The sequence below is a fragment of the Macrotis lagotis genome, chromosome 3, assembly GCF_037893015.1.
Source record: "Macrotis lagotis isolate mMagLag1 chromosome 3, bilby.v1.9.chrom.fasta, whole genome shotgun sequence".
In the NCBI taxonomy this organism is placed as follows: domain Eukaryota; kingdom Metazoa; phylum Chordata; class Mammalia; order Peramelemorphia; family Peramelidae; genus Macrotis; species Macrotis lagotis.
This window is the reverse complement of record NC_133660.1, coordinates 131,711,646-131,716,320: the sequence shown is the minus strand read 5'-3', so window position 1 is coordinate 131,716,320 and position 4,675 is coordinate 131,711,646. Positions and strand designations below refer to the sequence as shown.

Genomic DNA, 4,675 nt, shown 5'->3' with positions numbered 1-4,675 from the left:
GAGCATAACAGGGAAACCCTTGACTCTTGGGGAAAGGAAAAAGAGTAAGTTCAGTTGCAGTATTGGGATATACAGCAGTACTTCTACTTCAGCATTTACCAAGTTTATATAAATGATAACAGACAACAATAAATTGTATTTCCCTTAAAATAGCCCTCCTAATTTTGTCAATAAACAATGAAAGAATACAAGAGGAAACAGGAAGAGCAAGGTAGGATTTTCAGTTCAATGAGACAGCTTGGCCATGATGCCCTGCCTTCTAAGTATTCCTTTCCTGTTATGTGTGACTTTGTGTCTGTCCTTTAGTAGAATACTTGTCAGCCAGGGAAGGCAGCTAGAAAGACATGTCTCATATGATTACTTTAGATATATACATTTCTGTCTGCAAAGGAAAGAGTTAAATTATGAATACGGAATTGGCATAGTTGTTATGTGCCAGATATTACATATGAAATCATCACATTTCTCACTTAAATTTTGTCCTTTTTTATTTTTTGAATATCAAAACAAACTAGCCCTGCTGCTGAAGGGAAAAGGAACTATTTATTGTTAATGAGTCTATAGAATCTTTTCTTGATGGAATAGATATGATATCCCAAACTTGTTAAAGTTTGACTTAGTTCTTGTAAACAAAGCTAAGTTCTGTTGAGGTGGGAGATGCATTTGAATTGTATCACAGAACACATGAAATGAAAGGATAAAGTGGGATCAAGGAGGATTGTTTATACTAAACATTAGATTCTTTGGACTTACTTTTCTCTCTGAGAAGTCCTAGAGGTCAGTGGGTGAGAAATCTATTGTCCTCCTTTCCATTTCTTCTTAGCCCATCAGATTCCTGCATAACTTTATAATGTGTGAATACATCTCTAGTCCAATAGGCCAGGCAGATAGGTATCTAAATTGGCAAAGCCTATTGACAGCTATATTGCTTGGAACATGATATACATCCTGATGGATAGATGTCAGGTGACAAGACCACTGGGGGAAGAGATGACTCTTTCAACACCTTATTCAGTGAAAATGGAGCTGAAAAACTGTTTTCCAAACTGTTTTTACAGATCTGGAAACAGCTGTTATTAATAAAGCTCCAACTAGAACCCTCCACCAACTCTTCTACCCTGAGCAGCTAATAACTGGCAAGGAAGATGCTGACAACAAATATGCCCAAGGACACTATACTGTTGGCAAAGCAATAAGTGACATAAATCTGGACAAAATTTGGAAGCTTGAGAGCACGGGACTTCAAGGCTTCTTGGTTTCCCATGACTTTGATGGTGGGATTGACTCTGATTTCATATCTCTGCTGATGGAAAGTCTGTATGTTGGTTATGGCAAGAAGTCCATGTTGGAGTTTTTCATTTACCCAGCCCCTCAGATTTTCACGGATGAAGTTGAGTTTTACAATGTAATTCTGACTATTCATACCATTGCAGACTACTTTGATTGTGCCTTTATGGTAGGCAATAAGGTCATCTTTGATATCTGTTGCAGAGAAATTCATATCGATTGCCCAATCTACACGAATCTGAATCACCTTATTAGCAAAATTGTATCCTCCATCACTGCCTCTCTCCAATTTGATGCCCTAAATGTTGATCTGACAGAATTTCAGACCAACCTGGTCCTATCCCCATATCCATTTCACTCTGGCCACATATGTTCCATTCATCTCTGCTAAGAAAGTCTACCATGAGCAGCTGACGTTAGCAGAGATCCCCAATGCTTGTTTTGAGCCTGCCAACCAGATGGTGAAATGTGACCCATGTCACATTAAATAAATAGCTTGCAGCCTGCTCTACCGTGGTGATATGTTTCCCAATGATGTCAATTCTGCCATTGTCACCCACAAGACAAAGTGTAGCATCCAGTTTGTAGAATGGTTCCCAACTGGTTTCAAGATTTTCAATTACCAGCCTCCTATTGTGGTTCCTGGCCAACATATAGAGGGCTATCTGTATGTTGAGCCACACTACAGCTGTTGCTGAGACCTGGGCTCATCTAGACAACAAATATGATCTAATATATGCCAAGCATGTCTTTGTCCATTGGTATGTGGAGGAGGGCATGGAGGAAGGAGAGTTTACTGAGTTACAAGAAAATATGGTTGCCCTGGAGAAAGATTATGGGAAGGTTGAAGAAGGTTGCACTGAGGAAAATTAATTTGTATGTTATCTTTTTCTTTATACTAGGTTTGTCATTCTTCTGTTCTGTGAAAATGTCCTCTGTGGTCATTAAATGATAATAAAAGTATGACCTTTTAAAAAATGGTCTCTTTGGCTAATGCAGAATTTATAGCTGTTGGTAGAAAGGAATGGGGCAGCCAGGTGGTACAGTGTCAGGCTAACATCAGCAATGCTCCTCTTCATTAGTTCAACTCTGGCCTCAGATAATAGTTGTAGGACCCTAGGCAAATCACTTAACCCTATTTACCTCAGTCTATCATCTATAAAAAGAGCTGGAGAAGGAAATGACAAACCAATACAGTATCTCTGCCAAAAACAAAAACAATACACACCTTAATGGAATCACAAAAAAAGCCAGACATGACTGAAATGATTGAACAACAACTAGAAAATAGGAACTACATTAAAGCATAATAAAGTTTGGAGCATAAATCATAGGGACTGAAAGGAATTTATATATATATATATATATATATATATATATATATATATATATGTATATATGTGTGTGTGTGTGTATATACTTAAGATTATGTGCAATTTAGCTACATTTTGTCCATCTTGTATTTGAAAATTAAATATGTAATAGTTTACATTTTTCCCCATTAAATCTGATCCTCTTAAATATAGACCAACACTGCAGTTTGTTCAGATCTTTTTGGATCCTAGCCCTGTCTTTTAAGTTGGTAGTTATCCTTCTAGATTTGTATCAGTTACCTTGATTCATAGAAGTATGCTTTATATCCATTTATCTAAATTAATGATTTTAAAAATAATAGCACTAAACTGACTATAGTATTTTTTTAAATAAAAAACTAAGATATAGAAAGGACATATGATTTACCTACTATCTCATAGGTACTAAGTGACAGAATTAAGAAAGAAATTTTTATTTTAAAATTATCTTAGCTTTTATTGACAATAACTTCCCCTTCCTCCAAGGAAAAAAGTGTATCAAGTCCATCATATTTTAACCTTTTACTGACTTTTTAGTAAGAACTAAAAATATAATCAATACTGATGTCAGGAGTATGTAGGGAGAAGATGGACCTGTACAGAAGGACTAATTCAGAAAATAGTTAATTCCACTTTGGTTTGACTATTCAGAGATCTGGTTAGAACAAGACAGAAAATTATCTGTAGCCCCATCAGCATACTCCTAGGTTTTATAAGATTTTATTTATCAATATGATGTTAACAGGAGCAGCAGAAGTTCATAAGACGTGCCCAATACTAAGTTAGACATTTAGTATGAGATAATAAGATCATAGGATTTAGAGCTGGAAGGGACCTTTGAGTCATCTAGCTTACTGCATGTAGGACAACACAACCATGTGAAACAGAACCAGATTAAAATGTTATTGGAAAATACTTCACAAAATAAAAAAAAAACTGTGATACAACATAGATAATGTTAATTTATGGTTTTCTAAGTCAATATGTATATCAGGGATTCTTATGGTTAGATTAATGATCCTATATCTATGAGTGTGACATCATCAATCTTTATTATCCTTCTTTTACAGGTCAGGAAAATGAAGCCTGGAGAGAAGATGTGATTTGTCTTGCACAAGCTAATAAGAATTTGCATATAACTGGCTAGTTTAGAAAAACACATATACCATTTCCAATGTTATAGCCTCTTTTCTACTGTACCACTTCTAGTCATGAACTACATATATACAGACATACACATATACATATACACACATACACATACTTTCTTGTCATAAGTACTTGAGGACAGTTTGTTACCTAAAGTATACAATTTTCCATTCATACTACCAGAATTAATTTCATAGTAACTGCCAAACCTTTTGTTTTGTTCTCCGACAAGCAATAATAATCTATTTCCTTTAAAATGCAAATTCACAAAGTCTGGATTCAGTTTCATACTCTGATGGAGGGTTAGTCAAAAAGGAGGTACAACAAGAACTCATCCAGGTGGAGATAATGGATGTGGCACTGGATTTAGTAACAGACTACCTAGGTTCAAATTTTGTCTTTGCTACTTAATACCCAGGTCCATCACTGGGCCAGTTCCCTCATTTCTAGAATGTAAGGATTGGACCAAATGTGTTGCCCATGGAGCTTATTTAAGTATACCCACTTGAAATGTCAAAATGTATAGAAAGGCATTTCACTAGGAAATATAGACAAGTTAACTCTCTACTCTTGCTTATATTTTTCTGAGATCAATGGTAATATCTTCTTGTAGAGACCATATGGATCACTGATCTATTCTATAGAATCAGAAAAAAATGGTACCAAGCTAACTATTCCAAAAAATATTTATAGTATAAGGGTACATGAGTTCAGAACATAGCCACTTTTCTGGTCACTATTCCTGAAAGGTTACCCAAAATTTATACCATCAGGCTTAAATTTTTTCCACTAAAGATCACCATAATGAGTAAATAGCTAGTAAATCCATTCATAGAAGCAAATAGCAAACAGGAGTTGAAGAAGTTAAACAGAATATACTAGAAAAA

General features: G+C 35.3%; 1 pseudogene; it reads left to right on the top strand.

Moving 5' to 3' along the window:
• Positions 1–896: 896 nt before the first annotated feature.
• LOC141519202 (tubulin alpha-1C chain pseudogene) lies at positions 897–2,160 on the top strand (annotated as a pseudogene).
• Positions 2,161–4,675: the final 2,515 nt, after the last annotated feature.